Here is a 26,898-nt window from a genome sequence, read left to right as displayed (position 1 = left end):
GAACAAACACCAACAGAAAGTCTGACCAGCTATTTGTAGCTTATGCTGCTGGAGTACAAGGAAAGGCAATTTCCAAACAAACAATTTCAAAATGGATTGGAAACTGCATCAGATTCTGGTACTCTTTCCATGGAAAAGGTGTGCCAGCCAATATCAGGCCACACTCCACCAGAGCTACAGCCACCTCCACAGCTTTTCTAAGAGGGGTGGCTACAAAGGACATTCTAGAAGCTGCTACATGGAGCTCCGTGCATACATTTTCCAAACATTACAACCTGCCTTTATATTCCAGATCCCGAGCAGGCTTTGCTTCTGCAGTCCTGCAGGGCATTTTAGCTACACCATCCTTATCTTGGATCCTACCACCCCCAGCTTGGCTATGGTATTCAACCCATATGTCAGGACTGCAGTTGCATTCTTGAAGGACATAGTACAGTTTTGTACCTACCATAAATGTAGATGTCCGATAGATATGCAACTGCAGTCAGGTTTTCCCTCCCTCCTACCCCTCTGTAATTCTCTTTTTTTTTAGGGTCCACTCCCCCTTTTCAAATTAGCTGGGGATATCTGTTATGGTGTATCTGTTTATTACTGTTTTGCATGTCTGGAATTTTTATCCATTCACTAAATTTAGTCTTCCTTGGAGGGCACCTGGCATTTGGGGCAAGAAACACTGAAGAAGATGGCGTCTGCTGATGCTTTTGTACCCCAGCCGCTCTGACGTCAGGGAGGAGGCGACATCAGCCGACGCCGGACCCAGACTTTGGATTCCGGCCGACCGAAGGGCTGCCTGAGGCAGGACAACCCATATGTCAGGACTGCAGTTGCATATCTGTTGGACATCTACATTTATGGTAGGTACAAAACTGTACTTTCTAGTTGCCGCCCTGGATTCCTTTTCAGCAGCTTCTGTGTCCCCTCATTCTCAGCCCGCAGCAGCTGAGAAAATTGATTGATTTTACTATGTGCCTGAATAATGTAAATTTCTTTTAAAATGCCCTTCTACTGACTCTTCTGTAGGGCATTTTTCTTCTGACAAGCCCTACAAGCTGTTGCCCTCTATCAAGTTATCCCCTTGAGTTAAGGATAGTTGGGCTTTGAAGAGGCTGGGCAAAAGAGTTTACACTGCTGCCACTTTTCTTTCGGGCTATCAACTACCAGGCTTGTACGAGCAGGTATGTCTTGTTTCTCCTTTCTTAGGTTTCCAAAAGTTTTTCTGACGTTCCTGGCTCTGAGGCTTCTGCCATTTCCTTCTTGGGCTGTATCTGTAAAATTGCTGGACACCGTATCAAAGTACAGCTATGATGCAGCTGATTCCTCCTCCAGGGCTACTGCCCTTGCTTCTTTTATAAGGCGTTACTCTTGGCTTTATCCTCAAGCTCTTACTGATGACACTAAGGCCAAACTATTGGATAAAAAATCTTTTTGGTGGTGCTGCTTTGCCACACTTTTCAGGTGTTTCCAAGATGAGGGTTAAACTTTGCAGGAGTTGAAATACATTGTTGTTTCAGAGGAATTATTCCTCCAAATCTGCTTTTGTTTGTAAGGATCTCGCCAACTGCCTATGGGAAATAAAGGTTCTAGACATGTGCCTCTTGCAAAGTCTACTCAAACCCCTACCTCCCAGAAATCTGCTTTTCCGGATAAGCCAGGCTCAGTTTGACAGTTTTTCCCCTTGGCTACGTTCCCTTATCCCTCTATCTTTCCCTGTCCCTTCCAAATTGGTTAAAGATCACAACAGATTGGTATTCCAACCGATGCACAAAATAAAAAGTTGCCTTGTAGCAAAAAAGAAACTACCACCAGTATATCCAATAAATTTAATGACTGACATCTCAGCCAAAGCCTTCAAGGAGTATAACACAAAGTAAAAAAAAAAAAAAAAAAAAAAAAAAAAACTTGCACCATATATACACATACAAATACATCAGTTAAACAATTATAATACAATTAAAGAAGTAATCTCCAATTGCATTATTCATGTAGTCCCTTTGGAGACAGGGTGTCAAATTTTAAAATGCAAGTAGATTCTTTTAAAAGCAACTATTTCTTGATAAAGAAACATCAAATCTAGATATTTGTATTTTTTCCAAAACAGTTCCTTGTAGCCCTTTACTTTCTCAGTCATGAAACAAACTAAAATGTTCAGCTATAGAGCTGTCTGCTTTTTTTATTAGCAGTATCCCTCACATGCTCTAGAATTGTAGTTGTAAAGCACCTTTTTGTTTCTCCGATATAAAATTTGTTGCAAGGACATCTCAAGGCATATATAACGCCTTCAGTATTGCAAGTAAAATGGCCACAAGTTCTGAAAGAAACATTTATTGTAGGAAAAAATTACATATTTGCAAGCCTTGCACTTGCCACAAGCAAATGTACCACACATTGTCAAATTATATGGTATACTGGGAGATGGAATACTGCATTTACCTCTTAACAAAAAATTCTGTATACTTTTTCCTTTTCTATAGGAAAATGCTAGTTTTGTTCAACCACTCTGAAGCATCCCTTAAAGATGTCCTATATTTCAAGAAATATCTTACTTGATCTATTATTTTGGGACTAAGGCAACTGTATGTTGTAAAAAATATATATTTTCATTTGTCTCTTTCTTATGCACAGCCCCAGTGTATTTTCCATCCTGATTACTTTTCTGGTGTCCATTAACTCTGAATTTCTGCCACCTATCATGTATTGTCTTCACATCATAGCCCCTATTTTTAAACATGTCTACAGTTTTATGTAGATGTTCGTGTTTCACTGTTGCAGTCATTACACTTGGGTTATCCTGCTGGCAGGCTACCCGCAGTCGGCCAGAGTTCCAAAGTCTAGGTCCGGCATTGGCTGCTGTCGCCTCTTCCCTGACGTCAGTGTGCCAGGGGTATAAAAGATGGCAACCGACGCCATTTTCTTAAGTCTTTCTTGCTGCACGGTGCCCGAACCAAAAGCAGTTTGCAAGTGCTGGCCGGCTGACTCCTGAGATTTTTGAAATCGAGTTTCAGAACCGAATTCTTCAATAAAGCCAAGTACCCCTTTGGGGAAACTTTTTCTTGCTCCAGACCGATGTCAGTAAAAGTTAATAATTGTATTTCTTGTGGGAAGCAAATACCTCATAAGGACTTTCACTGTTACTGTATTCCTTGCCTACGCCCTGACCACAACGTTACTAGTTGTCGGTTTTGTGCTAGATTCAACAAACACACTATTAAGCCTCGGTTTGAGTTTGCTTTACATTACTTTGGCCGAAGGTTTAACTACATAATGCCGTTGGAACAACCAACTTCCAGAATGTATAAAAAAACGCAAAGGCAAAGAAAAGAACTGGCATCCGAGGTCCAAAACTAACGACTAAGCCTCTTCTAGGCCAGTCGCTGGTTCGCCGGTTCTCAGTGAGGCGTTTTCGCAGCCCCTGACCCCCGCTACCTCAGCCACATGCCGTATCCGACACCCACGTGGAAACACCTAGGCCTGTGGAAACTCAAGGTATTGGGCCTGCGGAAACTATTCCCTCAGATGGGTCCGGAGCCGCTGAGCAGGCATAGGCTTCTGAGGGTGTTTTCAAACCTTTGCAGCTTACTATTAAGTCCACTGCAGCAGCCAAGGCAAAGTCAAAAACACCATTAAAAACAAGGAAACAAGTACAGCATTCTCCTGAACAGTCATCCATGCCAAAGAAAACAGATGCTTAAAATGGCCAAAGACCTAATTACTTTGATCAGGGGTTCCCATCCCCCTCCTGATAAAAGGCCTGGGCAAGACACTGACTATGATTCCTCTGACCAGGTTTCTATTTCCTCTGATTCCTCTTCAGATTGGGGATATTCTCTCCCTCCCTTTGAGGACTCTGATGCAGAAGAATCTATACCTTCAGCCTCTCCGCCTGAGGATTATTCTTTTGGGGAAACCCTGCACACCATGAGGGAGCATTTCCATTGGGAGAGCCAGGATTACTCAGAATCCAAGAAAAGGCTCAGAGACTTTCTTTTATTGCCTCAGCACAGACCCCTGGCTATTCCCCCTGTGCTTGATATTGTTGATGATGATTTCTCTGAATCCAGTGTGTCTCCTAATTCTTTACCTCCTGCACCAGTCAAGCCAGACAGGTACTATAGGGTCCCTGACTCTCATAAATTTCTTTACAAAAGCCCCGCTGCGGACCCAGAAACAATTTCTCAGGGTCCCAAAGGGGTTAAGGCTTCCACTGCTAAAATCCCTGTCCCCTCTGATAAGGATTCCAGAGCTCTGGATAGATGGGGGAAAATGTTTACACTTCTACTTTAGCTGTAAGGGCTTTAAATTGCCAGTTTCACATACTTAAATATCAACAGTACCTCATGTCTTTGTTAAAACAGAAAATGCTTACAAACTCAAAGTCCTGACAGTAAAGAAATACAGGATTTATTGCATGCAGCTGAAGAAGTGGGAAAGCATACTCTGCAGTGTGGTTTTGATTCATTAGAGGCTTTTTGTGGAGCCGCAGTTACAGGCTCTGTCATTCAAAGGCATGCTTGGTTGAAAGAACAAAGTTTACCTGAACATGTGAAAGTAAAATTATTGGATGCTCCACTACAGCATGATACTTTATTTGGTGTTAAGGCAGAAGAGGTGTTAAAGAAAATGGAGGATAAAGCAAAATCAATGCAGGCACTAAAGGATTTCTTACAGGTTCAACCACCAAAATTGGTCCTTTCCGGTGTCAGACAGGCCACAAAGAGGCAGATACAGACGCCCAAGAGGCACATCTCAGCCCCAAGGCTCCTACAGACCTAAACAATGAGGTGCTTCAGCCCCCAAAAAAGAAGACAAATCACAACCTTATAGGAAACAGTCCCAATGACTTCACTCTACAAATGCCAAGCACTTACATTTTGGCAGCACCCCTAGGGGGAAAGCTAGCACTTTTCTCACAAAATTGGCACATAATCACTCAGGACAAATAGGTACTGAATATTGTTTCTCAGGGTTACAGATTCCACTTTCACAGACTTCCAAAATCAAAAGGTATGCCGGACCTGCCACAAAACCAATGGGCAGAGGCACAAAAACAAATTGCTGCTCTCATGGACATGGGAGCTATTCAGAGAGTACCACAGCAAGAACAAGGACAAGGATTTTACTCAAGACTTTTCCTAGTACCCAGAAAGGACAAAGCCTGGAGACCATTACTGGACTTGTCAATCCTAAATACTTTCCTGGATGTTCCAAAATTCAAAATGTTAACACAGCAGCAACTTCTACCCATGCTGGGCAAGAAGGCTTGGCTAGTTACTTTGGACCTCAAGGAGGCATACCTGCATGTCCCAATCAGACAATCTTGCAGAAGATACCTCAGATTCATAGCTGGCTCAATGCATTACCAATTCTCTGCACTGCTCTTTGGCTTATCTACTGCTCCTAGGGACTTCACAAAATGCCTGGCACTAGTAATTGCATTTTGCAGACAAAGAGGAATTCAAATGTATCCCTACTTGGACGACTGCCTTATTCAAGCAAAGAGCAAGGACCTTCTTCTAAAGCATCTGGCGTTTGTAAAAAGATTACTAATTTGCCTAGGGTACACAGTAAACGAAAAGAAATCAAAACTCGTGCCCTGTCGAGATAATATTCCTGGGTACAAGCTTAAATCCAACTACCCAGATGGCTTATCTCATGCCAGATAAGCAAAGGCAACTGACTCATTACTTTCAAATGATGGCTACAAAGACCCAGCTCCCTGAAAGAAAACTTCTGCAGGCCCTGGGCTTCATGGCATCCTGCATTCTACTAATTCCATATGCAATACTGCATATGAGGAAACTACAATGGTATCTAAAAAGTGTTTGGACTCAACATTGCCACAGCCTGGAAATAATAATAACTTTAATTCCCTGCCTAAAACAGGAGTTTCAGTGGTGGTCCCAGGCCTGTCACCACAACAAGGGACAGCCTTTCACCTTACCCACAGCCAGGCAGACAATAACAATGCATGCATCGGATTATGCCTGGGGGGCACATATGGCCTGAAAATGTATTCAGGGCATGTGGCCCAAGGAACAAATGCATCTTCACATCCATCAAAAAGAGATGGCTAGCTGTACAGAATGCCCTGACAGCTTTCAAGGACCTACTACATCCAGGGCAACTATTAATAACGGACAATACCACAGTTATGTAGTACATAAGCAAGGGGGCACACATTCCTACCCCCTGTGCAGGCAAGCCATGACTTTGTGGAACACCGCACTGACCTATCAGGTATATCTGCAGGCACAATTCCTGCCAGGAATGAAAAATACCCTGGCAGACTAAGCAGAAATCTCATGGATCCTCACAAATGAAAACTAAATCCACAGGTGTTCAGCATAACAAGGAAATGGGGACACTCAGATATAGATCTTTTTGCCTCCCCTCACAACTGCCAACTACAGAAATTCTGCACAAGAACTTATCACTCACAAGCATGGAAAGTGGATGCTCTATCATTCAGCTGGAAAACCCTGACAGTTTGCCTTCCCTCCACTGCCTCTTCTTCCCAAGGTGCTCCTAAAAGTCAATAACCAAATAAAGTTCCCCGGTAACAGGAAAAACCGATAAAGGCAGTCTCACAGTGTAGACAGTCTTCACAGTGTAAGCGATAGTCTCCAGATATAACAATTCCTCTCGTAAGACTCTGTACAGTCTCACAATATAAGCGAAAGTCTCCAGATGTAACAAAATCCTCTCATAAGACTCTGCAGTCCGTAATAAACAGGATAATTTTATTCTCACAAAACACAAAACAATAAAACAGTTCAATTGAGCTCTTTCATTTCCTCACCGGAAACTTCATCAGAATGAATCTTGCCACTGCACAAAAGCTTTTATACATCTTCTAATTGATTAATTAATAGATTAGTTCAGTAATTGGTGATATAAGGAAAAATTGGTGATTTTTAAAAAAAAAAACAATGAATTAATGGTTTTAAAATTCACGTAGACACAGTAACAAATAGTGACAAAGTAGTATTTGCCTTGAAATTGAAAGTTATAAAATTAACAGAATGTTAAAAATAGGTTAAAAAACAAGCGATAAATTAACACATGAGTATGCTGGTATACTGTTGATGTATACTATGTAACATAACCATAGTATTCACACAGTTAATAAAATACAAGTAACCTTACAGAATAGCCCTATTCCTAACAAAATATGTATATGTGTATAAAATATCCATAAAAAACTATGTTGTACCCATAGTTGGTTAACATATTGAAGTTAAAATTACGTTTGAATACTCTTGTATGATCTCATAATAAATTCCATTAATAAATAAATAAATAAATATCCCATCAAAAATAAAATGTCTCATAAATAAGTCACCTATGAATTCTCATGTGTAATTTCGTATAAATACATATGCAATTCTCATAGTATGTCTCGTATAAAACATTTCATAAACAATGATAATAAATGTTTATGTATATGTAATTAAATAACTAAATTAATTTAATTTAAGATAAGATAGTTTACTAAATTAATAAACTGTTAAATATATAATTATTATTAATCATTGTTAGAAAATTATTGTTATTTTTGTTAAAAAAAATTCTGAGAAATAGGCATGTAGTGTATATAATGGTAGTACGTGTGGTTGAGTGTAATAAGGTTGTAATGAAAATGTTTGTTTATACTTGGTGTATTGTTTTGTTTTTGTTTTTATTTATGTTTTACCTTATTGGCCCTTAGTTTGAGGGCTGGTAATAATGACACATGGTCATTCATCCCTGGCGGTGTATTGGAATCCAAACTGAGTTGCCATATCAATTCCCTATAACAAAGTAGTGATTCCCAGTCTCCTCCTCTACTATTCTTAGGTATCATTTCTAATATCCAAAACTTAGTTAGCTCTTGTACAAGTAAGTGTATGTCTATATAGGCAATGTCTCTCTGTTTGGCCTACATAATATCCCCAACAAAAAGTACAATAAGCTAAATATACTACCCCACTAGTATAACAAGTGAAGTATTGTTTACTTTTAAATGTCATAGGAATGGAGGGTAACTTTAGTTCCTCTGTATTTGTAATAAATGTACATTGGGAGCATCTCCCACAACGAAAAATACCTTTTTTATTATTTTTGTCTTTCTCCTGTTCATTTATTTCCTACAAGTTTTTTTAAGTTGGAACCTCTCCTGAAACTATAAGCAATCTGTCTATTAAAAATTTCTAATCTGTTAGGCATGGTTTTAAAAAAAATCCCATGTCTTGTTTATAAGTTTTCTTCTTGAGTGTGTATTGACACTGTAAGTCATGACAAAAAAGGGCATGTTGTAGTGCGTTGTGGTATTTGGAGTGTTTGTCCCACTTGTAGTTGGAATGTAATTTAAAGAGCTGTTTACTGTGTTAGTCTCCATATTTATCATATTAGTCTCCATATTTAACAAAGGTACATATTTTTCCCCCACTCCGTAGTCACATCTTCCTTTAAGGGAAGGATCATAGAATCTGGGTAACCTCTTTCTAGGAATAGATGTTAAGTTGTCTATCTCGCCTTCATTCTTGCTGGATGGGTTCGGAGCCGACCTCGGCTCCGACTCGGCCACTCTAAAAGCTCGAGAGTTGGTTCCACCGGCTCGAGGCTCCCCCTATATCCCACAATGCTAGGCGTGAGTTACCTCAGATCTCGTTTGCCGCTACAGCGATCGAGGTGTGTTTTCTACCGGCTCCAGGTTAGTGAAAGTTTAGACTAGTTTAAAATTCTTTAAACTTAGGCTAGTTAGTGTAAAATTCTTTCCCCCTTAGTGTAGTGGACTTGTTTATCCCTTACTATCTTTCCAGCCCCCTCCTTTTATAAAGAACACTTAGTTCTTCCCTAAGGCCTTCGGGCCCTTCCTTCCCTTTCCATAGAAGTGTGTATGTGTTACGTAGGGAATTTTATTAACTTACCTTTAGTTTTAAATAATTCCCTTTAATCCTATCAGTGTAATCTGTGTGTGTGTGTTTTTGTGTGTGATTACACTTCAGGTTCCTTGAGTATGTCCAAGGATACAAAGGTCTCAGGCTTCAAGAAGTGTGACTCGTGCTGTCAGAAAATGTCTCTGACAGACGATCACACTTCTTGTGTGTACTGCCTGGGACCTTTACACCTGCAGGACTCTTGTGCTGTATGCCATGGCTTTAGCCCTAGAGTCCTGCAGGAGAGAAAAAATAAACTCATTTTGAGGGGTTTAATTAAGCCTGAAGGTTCCCTTCCTGTGTCTTCTGGGAAACCTAAGGCTTCTAGGACCTCGGCTCCAGCTTCAGAGTCGAGGCCTAAGGCTTTGAAGCCTACTGCTTCATCGGCTCCGGCTGGAGCCGATGAGTCTGTGACTGCTGTTTCAGTGGTTTCCTCGGCTCCGGCCAGAGCCGAGGCATTAGAGAGTCATGGGTCGGCTCCGATCATACCATCGGAGCCGACATCTAGAAAGAGATCAAGGTCACCGTCCCTTGGCTCCGTTCATTCGGCTCCAGCGTCTCCCCTGCTGTCTGAACGGAGCCATAGATCTCACTCCTCTAGGTCATCGAGGCTTTCAGATCACGACCTCCAGAGGGTAGTGAGTAGACTTTTGAAGTCCGAGGCACTGGCCCAAATGCTCCAGAGTCCGACTCATCAGTCGATGCCTCAGCTTGTTCCAATTAATATTCCTCCTCAGACTCCTTTGAGCTCGGAGCCGGGGCGTCTCGGAACCGAGACTGTGGTAGCGTCGGAGCCGATACATTTGTCTTCGCCCGCTGCCGGCTCCGATTTCTTCCTTTGAAGAATCTCGGCGCCGGACTTCCTCGTCGGCTCGAGGGGTGAGTGGCATCGGACCCTTGTCCGACCCCCCTCTCCCTCTCGGTGCTTCGGCGCTGGTGAGTTCGGCTCCGACATCGGCCTCGGAGCCATCTCTGTCTGTGCTGAGGGAGGTTCTCAGCTTCTCGGAGTGGGGACCTCTGGCTCTGCCTGACAGGGGTGCATTCGAGGTCATGCGGAGTGCGTTGGAACCTTGTTCAACTCCACAGTCGGCTCCGTCCGCCCCTCCCACTTCGGTGCCTTTGGTTATGTCGACTCACTCCCTCATCCCAGACCGCAGAGAGCAAGCTCCTCAAGAATCCCCTGTGGGGATCTCATCCTCTTCCGAGGTCTCCCCTGAATTGGCAGGGGAGCCCCCTAGGAAGAGAAAGTGTAAGAGGAAGCACTTAGACTCACCTGAGTCTGTCACCTCTGACACAAATTTAGAGGATTCCGAGGGTTCCCCACGTTCCCCTTCTGAAGATGTCTCTTTCGCAGACATTCTAGAGATCCTGAAACCGAGGGGGAATTGGCCAGCCCTTAACCCTTCGGAGGATGAATCTGTGTATCTTGAGGCGTTTGGCTCTCGTCCTTCCACCTCCTGGGTGTCCCCCCCCCCCTTTGATCCCCTCATGCAGGTGGTTGCAAAGAAGGCCTGGACGGCTCCTGATTCAGTGGACCCTACTCCCAGGAGACCCTCCAAATTTATAACAGCACCAACTGACAAGCAATTTCTCACAAAAGGTGTTTCTGTGGATGCTATGGTGGTAGCTGCTGCCACCAAGAAGGAACTAGCTGATCCTTCGGTGCCTGTCCATCCACCTAACAAGGAATCCAGGTCTATGGACAGGTACGGAAGCGGATGTTCTCGCCAGCGACCTTTGCAATGCGTCGCTGAACTACCTATGCCATTTTACTCGTCTTCAAAGGGACTTGATCAAGGAAGCGAGTGATATGTTGAAGGATCCTACAGCTGCGGGTTTTCAGGATAAGATGAACACTCAGCTGGCTACCCTGAACTCCATAGCTAACTCCTCCATGCGCCTCCTTTCTTATGCGGCTGATGGAGCGAGCAGGGCCGCAGGGACAGGGGTGGCTTTACGCAGGCACGCCTGGATGCGGTTATGCAACTTTGCGGACCCCTTTAAAACATCTTTCACTAATTCCCCGTTTGATGGATCATCTCTTTTGGTCCTCAAGTGATAGAAACCTTGACTAGGTGCGAGACAGATGGCAAGACTCTTTCTGCCGTCGGAGTCCGTTTTTCTACTCCTTCTAGGCCTTACCCCAAAGGCCAGAAAAGTGGGAAAATGTGGTTCCGTAAACAATCTCAAGGGACTTCGCCTGACGCACAGAGTCGGTTCCCCTCCAGAGGCAGAGGGGGGAACAACAATGGTAGACGCCGCCCTAGAGGCAGGGGGGGGTCCGCAGAACCAGGGCAATCGTGAAGTCTTCTCTGATAAGCCCTTTCAGCATCCCTGAGGTGTTGCCCGACTGCCTACCTTCGGAGGCAGTCGGGGGAAGATTGTCACTGTACCCAAAAGCCTGGCTATCCCTGACTCAAGACAAATGGGTGCAGTCCATCATTTCCGAGGGTTATTCCATTCCCTTCTTTCGCATTCCAAACCAATCAAAATCCCTTCCAGATGTTCCACCCGCTCAAAGGGATCTTGCAGCTTTGGAAATTTCAAAGCTGCTTGCAAAAAGAGCAATTCAGCCAGTTCCAGCAGACCAGCAAGGATCCGGAATCTACTCCAGGTTCTTTTTAGTTCCAAAGAAAACAGGGGACTGGAGACCAATTTTGGATCTCAGTATCTTGAACAAGTCAGTCAAGAAAACAAGATTTCGGATGGTCACGCTGCAGTCCATCCTTCCCCTTTTGGGAAAGGGAAGCTGGATGTGCTTTATAGATCTTCAGGATGCGTACTACCACATAAAAATGAAAAGACGCTCCAGAAGATTCCTCCGCTTCAGGCTGGGAACCAGTCATTTTCAATTCAGGGCCCTGCCCTTTGGTCTCACCACTGCCCCCCCGGGTGTTTACCAAATGCATGGCAGTGGTAGCTTCTCACCTGAGACGACAAGGATTCCAGGTGTTTCCATATTTGGACGACTGGCTCCTTACAGCTCCCACCAAGCATCTTCTTCTAATGGCCAGGGACTACACCTTTCGCACTTGTCGAAATTTAGGCATTTCAATAAATTGCGAAAAGTCTGTTTTGTCGCCTTGTCGTACTATTACCTTCATAGGCGCAAATCTAGACACAATCAACATGTCTGTAGATTAACAGATCAGAGAATAACAGACATACACAAAATGGTCTCGCTCCTCTTCAGCAGCAACAGAATCAAAGCCAGGTTAGTTCTGAAAGTGTTGGGGATTATGGCGGCTGCCATACCTCTGCTTCCATTAGCCAGATTCCACATGAGAATCCTTCAATGGATGCTCTTCACGCAATGGTCGTACCAGCAACTTCCAATGTCTCACACCATTATAATCTCACAAACATGCAGAAATCATCTTCTGTGGTGGATGTCTTCCCCTCAGCTCTTATTGGGAAGACCCTTTGTTCCTTCCCCTCCGGTTGCTACTCTGACAACGGACGCCTCCCTGATCGGGTGGGGGGGGCATTATCAGGGCAGAACTGTCCAGTGCACATGGCAACCAGACGAATGCCACTTGCACATAAATGTTCTAGAGATGAGAGCAGTGCTTTTAGCGTTGCAAGCCCTTCAAGACTCTCTTCCCTTGGGAACGATAGCAATCCAGACGGACAATATGTCTGTAGTGTGGTATATCAACAAACAAGGCGGAACCAGGTCCTACCCCCTGTGTCGAGAAGCACTCAGACTGTGGCAATGGGCGATTTCTTCTCAGCATTTTCTGATAGCAACGCACATCCCCGGGAAGTCCAATCAAATTGCGGACAAGTTGAGCAGAGCTATCCTCATGCCTCACGAGTGGTCTCTGAAAGACTCTGTAGTGAGAGAAATTTTTCTCAAGTGGGGTCAGCCTTGCTGCGATCTTTTTGCTACTCCCCAAAACAGCAAGTGCAGAGATTATTTCACCCTATTCCCGCTACCAGGCCAACCCGGCAGAGACGCTCTAGTCCAAGTTTGGCCCCGGGGACTTCTGTATGCATTTCCTCCCTTCCCACTAATCTCTCAAGTGATACAGAAAGCTATCGCTCAGAAGGCCTCCTTGATCCTCATTGCTCCTTACTGGCCTCGACAGGTTTGGTTCCCCTTTCTACATCAGTTTCTGTTGGAGCGACCTTGGCATCTGGACCTAGTTCCAGATCTTTTGATCCATCAGTCGGGTCAGTTTCATCGCTCCCTTCCCTCTCTGATCCTCACTGCTTGGTTCCTCCAATTCCAACTTTAGCCAGGCTTCCTCAAATATCTCACTCTGTTCGAGATATTTTGATAGCTTCCCATAAATCTTCCACTCGAAAGATTTATTTGAGTAAGTGGAAACGTTTCGCCTATTGGGCTCAAGGAAGGGAAATAGATCCTTTCACTGCTTCCATCCAAATGGTCCTTGATTTTCTAGCTGAACTCTTCCATGCAGGTTCATCTCCTTCTACTCTTAAAGTTCAATTGGCAGCTATTTCTAACTTTCATGTGGGCTTTTCAGATTCTGCCATCATGTCCCACAAGCTTTACAAAGCCTTTTTGAAGGGAGTTTTTCTACTCAGACCTCCGGTAAGAAGTCCTCCTCCTCCTTGGGACCTAAATTTAGTTCTCAGTTCTTTAATTCTCTCCCCTTTCGAACCTGCATCCTCCTGTTCCTTAAAATTACTATCATGGAAGACTCTCTTTCTAGTAGCTATTACTTCAGCTAGAAGAGTTTCAGAACTTCATGCACTCAGCTGTCGACCTCCTTATCTGTTCCATAAGGACAGAGTATCCTTACGAACCAACCCGTCCTTTTTACCTAAAATAGCCTCCACGGCTAACCTAAATCAAAGCATTGACCTCCCGGTGTTTTTTCCAGAATATTCTAACAGATCTGAACAAAGATTACATTGGCTAGATGTTCATCGTCAGTTAAGGTACTATTTGGATAGAACAAAACAATTCAGAAAATCTGACCAGCTGTTCGTCTCTTATGCAGAAGGCAGAAAGGGACTTTCAGTTTCAAAGGTATCATTATCCAGATGGCTGACATCCCTGATTTCCCTTGTGTATGAAATTAGACACCAAAAGCTGCCTAGCAAACCTAAAGCCCATTCTACCAGAGCCTTAGCTACTTCTATAGCCTTCCAAGATAGGCTGCCTATTGACACCATTTGTGCAGCGGCTACTTGGGCTACTCCTCACACTTTCATTTCTCATTATAAGTTGGATTTAGCCTCTAGACATAGAGCTAACTTTGGTTCCACTGTTCTCAAGAGTCTGTTCCGTTAGGCCACCCGGGACAAGGTGCTAGGGACGCGGTCCCATCCAGCAAGAATGAAGGCGAGATAGACAACTTAACATATAGAAGTTATGTTCTTACCATAACGTTCCATGTTAGTTGTCTTCTTCGCTTCTTCTTAAGGCCCCACCCTCCTTCCCCCTGGCCTGGACAGACCTAGAGGAGTTTTGATTGTGACCTCTCTTTCTACCACCTCTTTACTTTAGGTATATGCTCTGCTGTGCATATTTCCTGGATCAGGATGTAGGTCACCCTTCTCCCTTGTTTATAGAGGTGGACTTTGTTACTAGTTATTTTACTACTATTATAGGCAGTGCCTAGCTTACAAACGAGATCTGAGGTAACTCACGCCTAGCATTGTGGGATATAGGGGGAGCCTCGAGCCGGTGGAACCAACTCTCGAGCTTTTAGAGTGGCCGAGTCAGAGCCGAGGTCGGCTCCGAACCCATCCAGCAAGAAGGCGGCGAGAAGAAGACAACTAACATGGAACGTTATGGTAAGAACATAACTTCTATTTTGTGTACGTAGTCCATTTCCTTGATAAAATCAAGGTAGTTAGAGGTCATTCTAGCCACTCTAACCATTTGTCCTTTGATGATATTTTTCTTTTGAATTGGAGGGTGACTATTATAGTGTAGATAAGAAATGGAAAAGCACTTTTTTCTAAAAATCTTTGATGTGTATCTATTTCTAGTAATATCTTTTGTTAATGTTACATCTAAGAGGTGAGACTCTTCTACGCTGTACTCGTATGTAAATCCCAGAAATGAATTTGAGTTGTTTAAATATTCCATAATTACCGGTATATCTTCCTGTGTCCCTTTCCATATTATTAATATATCGTCCAGGAAATGGAAATATTGAACAATTTTTTCCATAAACGGTGAATTAAAAACAAAATGTTGTTCCCAGAAAAGCATAACTATGTTTGCAAATATGGGGGCACATGCTGCCCCCATTGCAACACAATCTACTTGGTGAAAAATATCTCCTTGAAAATAAATAAAATTGTTTTTAAGTACTAGTTCAATATTTTCCAACACCAATCTAAATTCATGTTTGTTAAGGAATTTAAATTCAATCAACATGGCTTCAAACCATTCCAAGCCAATATCATGTGGAATCACAGAAAATAAATATCTAACATCAATAGTTAAAGTATATTGAGCCTGGAATGGTATTTGGTTTATTTTATTAAGCAAATCCCATGAATCAATTAAAATATGTGAATATAGCTTGTAGAATGGTTTTAATTTTGTATCAACATAGATGGCTAAAGGTTGAATTTTTGAACCTTCTGATGTTACTATTGGTCTTGGTGGTGGATTCTCAACATTTTTGTGCACCTTGGGTATACCAAACATGGTGGACAAGAAAGGTTTTTCTACTTTAAAAAATCTATATAGTCCATTGTCTATCAATCCTTGTGCTAAATTGTCTTCTATAATTAAATCAATTTTGTGGTATGCTATATTTAATTAATTTTTGGAAACAATGTTACCAGTTTTGCTCCTAAAAGTCAGACAAGAGAGGCCAAAAATGATCCTGATTGCCCCAGACTGGCCACGCCAGCACTGGTACCCAATCCTAATGAGCTTGCCTCAAGGCCCAGCCAGGCCTTTACCTCAGATTCCTCGTCTTCTGACTCAACAAAACAATCAGATTCTGCACAGTCAACTCAGAACTTTAAATCTAGCAGCATGGCAGATAATGTAGCCACTCAGACTGCACATCTCAATAAAGCTGTTATGGATGTCATTTTAGAAGCCAGGAGGCCCAGTACTAGGAAATCTTATGCAAAAAAATGGAAGAGATTCTGTGCTTGGAACCAGGCACAAGGGCTCGAAACACTTGTTCCAAATATACCTCCGATTTTACAATACCTAACTGAGATGCTGGACAAAGGCCTATCCTTCTCATCTATTAAGATCCATGCCTCTGCCATTTCAGCTCATTACAATACAGAACTTCTTATTTTTTCACATCCACTACTAAGGCAGTACCTCAGAGGGGCAAAAAACATAAGACCCCCAATGAGAGCACCGATACCTACTTGGGATCTCATTTTTGTTTTAGAAAAGCTCTCACTGCCTCCTTTTGAACCAGCCAGCACAGCTGATATAAAATTCTTATCATGGAAAACTGCTTTGCTCCTAGCAATATCTTCACCAAGAAGAGTCTCAGAGTTACAGGCATTAATGGCAGTGGAACCTTTCATCATTTTTCACCAGGACAGGGTCTCTCTTAGGACAAACCCAACATTCATGCCAAAGGTGGTTTCCAATGTGGCTCTTAACCAAACCATTCGTTTACCAATCTTTTATCCAAATGCCCAGAATAAAGGGGAGAGACTTCTGCACGCTTTGGACATAGACAGCTACGATTCTATTTGGACAAAACAAAAACTTTCAGAAAAACTGAGCAACTGTGTTTGTAGCCTATGCTGCAGGATCACAAGGAAAACCTATCTCAAAGCAGACAATTTCAAAATGGATAGGACACTGCATTCACTTCTGTTATGCACAACATGGCAAATCATTGCCTAAGGGGGCATTAGGCCACATTCTACCAGAGCAGCAGCCACTTCAGCAGCCTTTCTCAGAGGAGTACCAACCAAAGACATTTTAGAAGCTGCAACCTGGAGTTCAGTGCATACTTTCACCAAGCACTACCACTTACCTCTCTACTCTAAATCCAGAGCAGGCTTTGCCCCTGCAGTTCTGCAGGGCCTGGTAGCCTTTCCAAATCCAATTTAGACCCAGCTGCCCAACCTCAGCTTTGGGATTCTACCCAAGTGTAATGACTGCAACAGTGAAACACGATGAATAGTACAGTTGTGTATCTACCATAAATGTAGATGTTCGAGTGTGTATTCACTGTTGCAGTCCAGGTTACCCACCCACCATCCCCCTTTTCATTGCTGGGACTTTTCTGTACTTTTCAACTCTATACAACCTATGTGGCGTATTTGCTTGTTGATGAAGGAAATGTTTGTATTAGTACATGCATGCTTTTTATCATAATTTATTTTTTCAGCCTTCCTATCTGGGGGCACCTGACATCTGGGGCAAGAAAAACTGAAGAAAATGGCATCTGTTGCATGTTTTATACCCCTGACGTCAGGGAAGAGGCGACAGCAACCTACGCCGGACCTAGACTTTGGAACTCTGGCCGACTGCGGGTAGCCTGCCAGCGGCATAACCAGAATGTATTGACTGCAACAGTGAATACACTCAACATCTACATTTATGGTAGGTACACAACTGTACGTTCTTGTTTGAGATACTTTTCAGTATTGCATAGCTTATACAAGTGAAAAAATTCATGAGAGAATTGAAATACATTGGTGTTTCTCCTATTTCCAAGTTTCAGAGGAAGTATCTTACCAAATCTGCTTTTGTTTGTAGGGAGTCTCGCCATCTGGCTAGGGGAAATAATGGTTCTAGAAGTGTCTCTTGCAAAGTCTACTTAAACCCCTACCTTCCAGAAACATGCTTTCCAGGATAAGCCAGGTTCAGTTTGACAGTTTTTCCCCTTTCCCTCGGCCAGGTTCCCTTATCCCTCCATTTTACCTTGTCACTTCCAAATTGGTTAAAGATCACAGCAAGACTGTTTGGTATTGTACATTATTCACCAGGGATATTTCACGGTTTGGAAATCCCTTCTGCTCTTTCTGGGCATCCCTGAACCTTCTTGTGAGCAACTTCCTCTTTTCCCATAGGTGCTGTGTTTCTTTTGGTCCAGGGCATCATTTAAGCTGTGCATCCCGCCCAGGTAGGTGGGTTTTTTATTGCAGAATGTTTTTAGTTCCCAGAAAGGAGGGCACTTGGGGGCCAGTTCTGGAGTTTTCCCAGCTGAACACCCTTCTCAAAATTCCTTCCTTTTCGAATGTTGTCATCTCAGACTCTTGTCTCTCCTTTTTCTACCTCAGGCCTTTCTTGTCTGTCTGGACCTCAAAGATGCCTACCTTCATATCCCCATCCATCCCCTTTTTAGGACATTTTTTTCATTTCTCTGTTTCTTCCTTGCAGTTTCAGTTATCTGCTTTGCTCTTTGATCTCTCTGCTAGCCCAGGGATATTCACCAAATGCCTTGCTCCTGTAATTGCTTTTTGCAGGATGAGAGGAGGTTAAACCCTTTCCTACCTGGACAAGTCTGCTCATCCAGGCTTCTTCCCCTGACATTCAGGATCTCCAGTTTACTGTATCCCTGTTCGAGTCTGGCGTACAGAAATCAGCTCTGACACCTTCTCATAATCATATTTTCAGCAGTTGTAGGCTTCAGACCATCTCCATGCTGTTATCTCTGCCTGCCCCCAAGGCCCTATCTCTTACTATTTTTTCTAGTTTCTCCTTCCTCTGGCTTCAGTCAAGGCCAGGGAATTTCTCCGGTTCCTTGGGTTCTGCCATTTCCATGCTCCCTCTGGCCAGGCTCCACATGAGAAGGCTTCAAGTGATACCTCAAGTTGGCAAGTCTCCGACATCACCCCAATAACTTCAGTACCATTCCTTCCATGTCTCAGGCTCGGGTTTCAGTGGTGGATTAGTCCGCTTTCTCTCAACCCTGAGCTTCCTTTCCAGGCTCTAGTACCAACTCGAGAGCTCTTTACAGATGCTTCAAACAGGGGATAGGAGGCCTCCTTTGACTCTCAAAAGGCTCAGAGTCTCTGGCCTTACATCAGAGGTTGGACCACATCTTCATAAAAGAGATGAAGGCTCTGCTTCTAACTCTTCAGGCTTTTCATTTTCTTTTTCATCCTGGGCCCCTCAAAATTTTCACAGACAATGCCACAGTGATGTGGTATGTCAACAAGCAAGGGGGTAGTAGCTTTTGTCTTCTTTGCAGACTAGCTCTTCAGGTCTGGGCTCTGGCTGCCCAGTGTCAGGTGACTCTTAAGGCAGTTTACATTCCCTTGGAGCACAATCTAGTGGGAGACTCTGAAAAGGTACAGCACCCAAACTCACAACTGGATGCTTCATAAAGAGATATTCCTGGATGTCTGCAGTGTTCCTCAGGTAGATCTTTTTGTCACCTCTCTGAACAAATTTCCTATATTCTGTTCTAGAGTCCCAAGTCCTCTGGCTTGGAAAGTGGATGCTTTGTGTCTTCCTTGGAAGATATTTCTGTACGCATTCCCTCCCCTTCCTCTATTATCCAAAGTCTTGCACAGGATCCTGGCAGGACTTTCCCAAAATCTTGCTGCTGACTCCCTTTTGCCCCAAAGTGACATTGGCTCCCCCTTTCTTTCTCATTTGGCCAGGGACAATCACCACAAGTTAGCTCACTGGCTTAATCTCCTCAGTCCAGACAAAGGGGTCTCTTATCCATTCTCACTTGTTCACTCTTCAGCTAACACTATGGGTGATAGAGTTATGCTTATCTGTTTTTTCTGTTTCTTCATTTGTGAGATCTCCCCCATGCTGGGTTAGCATGTTCTGCTAGAGTTCACCTGTCAGTTTCCGCTTTTCTGTCTTTGACTCTTCTTCTGACCTGTAGATTTGAGGTCAAACAGTTGCTTAAAGGCATCCTTTATGTCAGGCCTTCTAGGAAGCTTGTTCCGCCTTCCTGGGATCTCAATTTTGTACTTGAAAAACTGACTGCGGGTCATTTTGAGTCTGCTGCTTTTGCTACCTTACAACGTTGCACTAGGAAGACTGTTCTTCTTTGGCTTTTGCCTCAGCCAAGAGAATGTCTAAACTTCAGGCTCTCATGGCTGTGCCTCCTGTCTTAGTTTTCCACAGAGACATGGTGTCTTTTCGAACTAATCCGTTTATGCCCAAGGTGGTCAGTGATTTTATCCCTTAGTCAGTCTCTTCATCTGTACTCTTTTTTTTTTTTTTTTTTTTTTTGCCTTCACAGACTGACAGATATTCACATATTGGATTTGCTTAGACAACTCCTACATCATTTGGATAAGACTAAACTTATTTGCAAATCTGAGCAGCCTTTTATTTCCTTTCATTTCAGGGCTTTGGGTTTGGTTGTTTCTAAGCAAACCATATCTGACTGGATTCCTAAGGCCATTTCTTTTTGTTCATTTTATGGCTAATGTCTTTCCACATCAGTAAAAGTTTATTCTGCCAGGGTTGTTGCCTTCACTGGTGCTTCTTTTAAGGGGCTGAATACCAGTTCCATCCTTGAGGCAGCTAACTTGGTCCTCTGTTCATACTTTCACTAAACTTTACAAATTGGATGTTAATGTCCTTCAAGGATGCATCTGCAGTCCTTACATATGTGTTGTCCTGCCTCAGGCAGCCCTTCGGTCGGCCGGATTCCAAAGTCTGGGTCCGGTGTCGGCTGATGTCGCCCTTTCCCCGACGTCAGAGCGCCTGGGGTATAAGAGTCAGCCGACGCCATCTTCCTCAGTCTTTCTTGCCGCGTGGTGCCCGAAGCAGAAGCAGTTCGCAAGTGCCGGTCGGCCAGCTCCTGTAAATTCAGCTACCGAAGACTTCAAAAAGCTAAGTACCCCGTTGGGGACTCTTTCTTGCCTCAGCCGATGTCAGATCAAACGCTTAACGTTAATAATTGCTTGACTTGTGGGAAACAAATACCTCATAAGGATTTCCATTCCTACTGCCTCCCTTGCCTAGGCCCAGAACACGACGTCTCGGCCTGTACTGCCTGTGCCTCCTTTAATCGACGCACTCTTAGGCGTCGGAGTTTGCAGAGGAATTTTTTGGGGCTAGTTTCTTTTATAAAATGCCGTCGGAGACTCCGACTTCTCATTTAACCAAAAAAACGGAAGGACAAGGACTGACACACGCGGACCGTGGTTTTCGGCAGAAACCGCGCCTAGGCCTACCGCGAGTGTCTCTGTCTCGGCTGAAACCGAGTCCTTGGTACTTCCGACCATGGAAACAGTACAACCGACAGCCTCGGCCCCGGAGGCTTCTTCTGAGTCTGTTATGGTTTTACCCTCGGAAACCGGTGTCCAGGAAACTACCGACACCATTCCCTTAGACAAGACTACCCCAGCACGTGGAGCAGCCAGGCCCCCTGCATCCATGTCCATTAAAGCATTCACTAGGGCTAAAGCTGCTAAGCAACAAAAAACTCTGCCTCCCAAGACTATTTCTCAGGGATCCACTACAGGTTCACAGATACTAAGTTTGGCTGAGGATCTTATTTCCTTAATCAGGGGATCCCAGCCTCATCCGGACAGGGGCTCTCAACCCCCTGTAGACAAAAGGCCCAGGGCTGAGTCTGCTGATCCTCATTCCTCTGAGGCCTCTGATGGCTCTGCTCTATCAGATTACCAGGAGGCCTTCACGGCCTACGAGGATTCTGATGCAGAGGAATCCATTCCCTCTGCCTCCCCTCCTGAAGAGCTGTCCTTTGGGGAGACCCTTCACTCCATGAGAGAGCATTTCCAATGGCAGGGCCAGGAATTCTCCGATTCCAGGAAGAGATTAAGGACTTTTCTTCATTTACCTCAGCATAGACCTTTGGCTATTCCTCCTGTTTTAAGTGCCATTTATGATGTGTATTCCGAGTCTAGCACTACCCCTGACACCCTTCCTCCGGCTCCTGTTAAACCCGATAGGTACTGCAGGGTCCCGGACTCGCATTATTTCCTTTACAAGGCCCACTCTGCTGACCCAGAAACTATTTCCCAGGGTCCTAAAGGGGTTGCAGCTGCCACTACTAAAAATCCACTCCCCTCTGAAAGGGAGTCCAGGGCTTTAGAGAGATGGGGTAAAAAAGTGTATACTTTTCCACTCTGTCTATGAGGGCTTTATATTGTCAATTTCATATGATACAGTACCAAGAGTATTTGTTGGATGAATTGCAGAAAAGGCTGTCTTCTCTTGAACCCCTAGACCGTAAGTCACTTCAGGATCTGGTACATAATTCACAACAGGTTAGCAACCATTTCTTGCAGTGTGGTTATGATGCATTGGAAGCTTCATGTAGGTCAGCAATGACAGGTGCAGTCATACGTAGACATGCTTGGCTGAAGGAACAATCTCTGCCAGATCATGTTAAGGCTAAGCTTCTCGATGCTCCACTAGAAAAGCAAAAGTTATTTGGCTCCACTGCTCAGGAGGTCTTAAAGAAATTTGAGGAAAAGGCTAAATCTGTACAAACAGTCAAAGATTTCCTCCAGGTACAACCACCAAGATTCAGTAGAAATTGGCCTTCTAAGAATTGGTCCTTTCCGGAAGAGAGATATCAGAGGCAAGAACAGGCGTGCCAGAGGTAGAGGGCAAGCTAGAGGCTCCTACAGAGGACGTCAATGGCAGCCTCCTAACCAGCGAGTTAGTGTAGGACCAACAACTGCTGCACAAGGACAGACTCAATGACTTCACCTTGATCCCGCCAACCAGGGCTCAATTAGAAGCATCTTTGGGTGGAAAATTCTTTATTCTCAAGAAATTGACACAGTATTACAAGGGGCAAATGGACACTGCAAATAATAGACAAAGGATACAGGTTCCATTTCCATACACTACCAAAAAGAAAAGGAATGCCAAACCTGCCACCAAGTCAAAGGGCAGAGGCTTTACATCAAATTGCCAACCTATTGCAAATGAAAGCTATAGAAAAGGTTCCTCTCGCAGAACAAGGCCAAGGATTTTATTCCAGACTATTCCTTGTCCCAAGAAAAGAAAAACAATGGAGGCCTATTCTCGATTTGTCCACACTCAATGCTTATCTCATTGTGCCAAAATTCAAAATGCTGACCCTACAGCAACTCCTTCCCATGCTGGGCAAGGGGTCTTGGCTGGTAACTCTAGACCTCAAGGAGGCATACCTGCATGTCCCTATCAGACAAAGTTGCAGAAGACACCTCAGATTTCTTGCAGGTTCAGAGCATTATCAATTGTCAGCATTGCCCTTTGGCTTATCTACTGCGCCCAGAGTATTCACGAAATGCCTGGCATCAGTAATTGCACACTGCAGACTTCAGGGGATTCAAATATACCCATATCTGGATGACTGCCTTATACAAGCGGACAGCCAACAAACTTTGGAAAAACATTTGAATTATGCCATCCGCCTTCTGCAGGCCTTGGGATACACAGTCAACATTCACAAGTCAAGACTTGTGCCATCCCAAAGAATAACTTTTCTGGGCGCGGAACTAGATACAACCACCCAAATGGCTTTTCTCACAGAAGAAAAACAAAGACAACTACCGGATTACTTCAAAAATCTGACTAAACAAACTCAGATGACTGCAAGGAAAATCCTGCAGGCCCTGGGTTACATGGAATCGTGCATTCTTCTGATTCCACAAGCAAGGCTGCATATGAGAACTACAATGGTACCTAAGGAGTTTATGGTCTCAGCACAATCACAGCCTAGAAACTTTGATACCACTCATTCCATGCCTTCAAAAGGAATTCCTGTGGTGGGCCCAAGCAAGCCAGACAAACAGGGGTCTGCCTTTCAGCAAACCAGTAACCAGCCAAACCATTACCTCGGACGCTTCAGACCATGGATGGGGCGCACACATGGAGGACAGATGCATCCAAGGACTATGGTCTCAGAAAGAATTGCGCATGCACATAAACCAAAAGGAAATGCTGGCAGTGATACATGCAGTCGAGGCCTTCAAGCACTTTCTACATCAAGGCCACCTGCTAATAAGGACAGACAGTACCACAGCTATGTGGTACATAAACAAGTAAGGAGGTACCCATTCCTACCCTCTTTGCAGACTAGCAATGAATCTTTGGGAACTTTCCCTAAAACTCAACATAGTGCTACAATCCCAGTTTGTGCCAGGAAAAGACAATATACTGGCGGACAGCCGAAGCAGAAATACCATGGATCCACACGAATGGATGCTACACCCAGACATCTTCCTTCAGATAAAACAATTTTGGGGAAGGCCGGACATAGATCTTTTTGCCTCCCACCACAATCATCAGCTGAAGAAATTCTGTTCAAGGGCATACCACCCACAAGCATGGAAAGTGGACGCCCTCTCTTTCAGCTGGAATACTCTAACAGTGTATGCATTTCCACCCCTTCCACTAATGACCAAGGTCTTACTGAAAATCAGGACAGAGCAGCCAAACGTGATTCTAATAGCCCTGGACTGGCCAAGGCAGCACTGGTACCCACTGTTACGATGCCTGTCACACACAAAACTGTGGCCTCTACCACAATGGTCACTCCTTCTGACACAGCACAATTACAAAACTCTGCACTCCAGCCTGAAAACCCTGCGGCTGACAGCCTGGAGAATACCTTGACTCCTCACCAGGAAAAGCTATCCAAGAGAGTGAAGGATATCATCATGGAAGCTCGCAGACCTTCCACGAGAAAGGCATATTCAGCAAAATGGAAAAGATTCCACACTTGGAGCACTGCAAAGGGCCTAGATGCCACAGTGATGAGCATGACACATATCCTGGAATACTTGGCAGAAATGCTCCACAATGGCCTTTCTTACTCTTCCATAAAAATTCATGCTTCAGCAATTTCAGCAGAATACAATACCGATCCACCTGTCTTTTCTCATCCTCTCCTAAGGCAGTTTCTAAGAGGAATTAAAAACATCAATCCTCCAAGAAAACCACCAGTGCGTACATGGGACCTTAACTTCATGTTGGAGAAGTTGACTCTACCTCCCTTTGAACCAGCAGCATCTTCAGAGTTACAGTTCCTGTCTTGGAAGACTGCCTTCCTTCTGGCCATAACCTCAGCAAGAAGAGTATCTGAATTGCAGGCACTCATGGCAGTACACCCATTTCTTATTTTTCATCAGGACAGAGTCTCCTTGAGAACCAATCCTTCATTCATGCCAAAGGTGGTATCCAGGGTCTCATTGAACCAAGCTATTCACCTGCCTACCTTCTTTCCAGATCCGCAAAACAAGGGAGAAAAACTTCTGAATACCCTGGACATTCACAGACAGTTACGCTACTACTTGGACAGATCTAAGACTTTCAGAAAAACTGACCAGCTGTTGGTAGCATATGCTGAAGGCATCCAAGGCAAAGCAATTTCCAAACAGACAATTTCAAAATACATAGGAAATTGCATTCGATTCTGCTACTCTTATCATGGAAAAACTCTGCCATCTAACATCAGGCCTCATTCCACCAGAGCCACAGCCACCTCCACAGCCTTTTTAAGAGGGGTGGCTACCAAGGACATTTTAGAAGCTGCTACATGGAGCTCCGTGCATACATTTTCCAAGCATTACAATTTGCCCTTATATTCCAGATGCAGAGCAGGCTTTGCTACGGCAGTCCTGCAGGGCATTTTAGCTACACCATCACTTTCTTAGATCCTTCCACCCCCAGCTTGGCTATGGTATTCTACCCATATGTAAGGACTGCAGATGCATCCTTGAAGGACATAGTACAGATGTCCTTCATGGATGCATCTGCAGTCATAACAAATGGGTTGTCCTGTCGTCAGGCAGCCCTTCGGTCGGCCGGATTCCAAAGTCTGGGTCCGGCTTCGGCTGATGTCGCACTCCACCCGACGTCATCTCTGCTGGTCTTCGGGTATAAAGGCATCCGCCGACGCCATTTTCCTCAGTCTTTTGCCGCGTGGCGCACGAAGCAGGAGCTGATCGCAAGTGCCTGTCGGTCAGAGCCAGAGATTACTACTACCGAATACTACTTCAAGACTTCTAAAAGCTAAGTACCCGTTGGGGACTCTTTCTTGCCTCAGTCGATGTCAGAAAAAGTCAATAACTGTTTAACTTGTGGGAAACAAATACCTCATAAAGATTTCCACTCTTACTGTTTGCCTTGCTTAGGCCCAGACCACGACGTAGCAGCCTGTTCGGCCTGTGCTTCCTTCAACCGACGAACGCTTAGGCCGGTCGGAGTTTGCTGAACAGTTTTTCGGCTCAGATTTTGCGTACATTATGCCGTCGGATCCTCCGACTACCCAAATTGTTAAAAAACGCAAAGAAAAAGACCGACACTCGCGGTCCGCGGTTTCGGCCGAAACCACGGTTAAGCAAGCTGCGAGTGTCTCGGTTTCGGCCGAAACCGAGAAAACTGGTCAATCTTCAGCCGAATCCATGACTACTACTGAGGCTCCTGCTACCTTACCTGAATCAGCCTCAGAAATTTTGCCTACAACTGTGGTTCCTACTGATTTATCAGACACGATCCCTTTGGATATTTCTACCCCAGCACATGGTGCTGCTAGGCCTCCTGCAGCCATGTCTATTAAGGCCTTTGCCAGGGCTAAAGCAGCCAAATCAGCTAAATCAGTGCCTGTTAAACCTCCCTCATTCAGGCCCACTTCTAGTTCACAAATGCTTACTCTGGCAGAAGATTTAATATCCTTAATTAGGGGATCCCAATCTCACCCAGACAGGGCCTCTCAGCCCCCAGAAAAGAGACCTAGAGCAGAGCCCCCCGAGCCTGTGTCCTCTGATGATTCTGCGGATGACTCAGACATTACAGACCAGCCAGAGGCTCCTTTCTCCAATTATGAAGATTCAGATGCTGAAGAATCCATTCCAGCTGCCTCTCCTCCAGAGGAATTTTCCTTTGGGGAAACCTTACATGCCATGAGAGAACAATTCCAATGGCAGGGACAAGATTTCTCAGAGTCAAGAAAAAGGCTTAGAACTTTTCTGCACTTACCACAACATAGGCCCTTAGCTATACCCCCTGTCCTGTCTGTTGTGGACGATGCATTTAATGATGTCTGCACTGCACCTGATTCTTTACCTCCAGCCCCTGCCAAACCAGATAGATTTTACAGGGTGCCAGACACTCATC

General features: G+C 44.3%; 1 protein-coding gene across 1 annotated transcript in view; it reads left to right on the top strand.

Moving 5' to 3' along the window:
- Window positions 1-26,898, top strand: part of WAPL (WAPL cohesin release factor) — a 3,318,690-nt gene that overhangs the window by 334,797 nt on the left and 2,956,995 nt on the right. The gene's annotated exons all lie outside the window — the stretch shown is intronic.

This window comes from Protopterus annectens, chromosome 14.part0 (assembly GCF_019279795.1).
Source record: "Protopterus annectens isolate FY-2018-M chromosome 14.part0, PAN1.0, whole genome shotgun sequence".
Lineage (NCBI taxonomy): Eukaryota > Metazoa > Chordata > Ceratodontiformes > Protopteridae > Protopterus > Protopterus annectens.
Note: the sequence above shows the minus strand (reverse complement) of the source record. Positions and strands in the feature narration are given on the sequence as shown.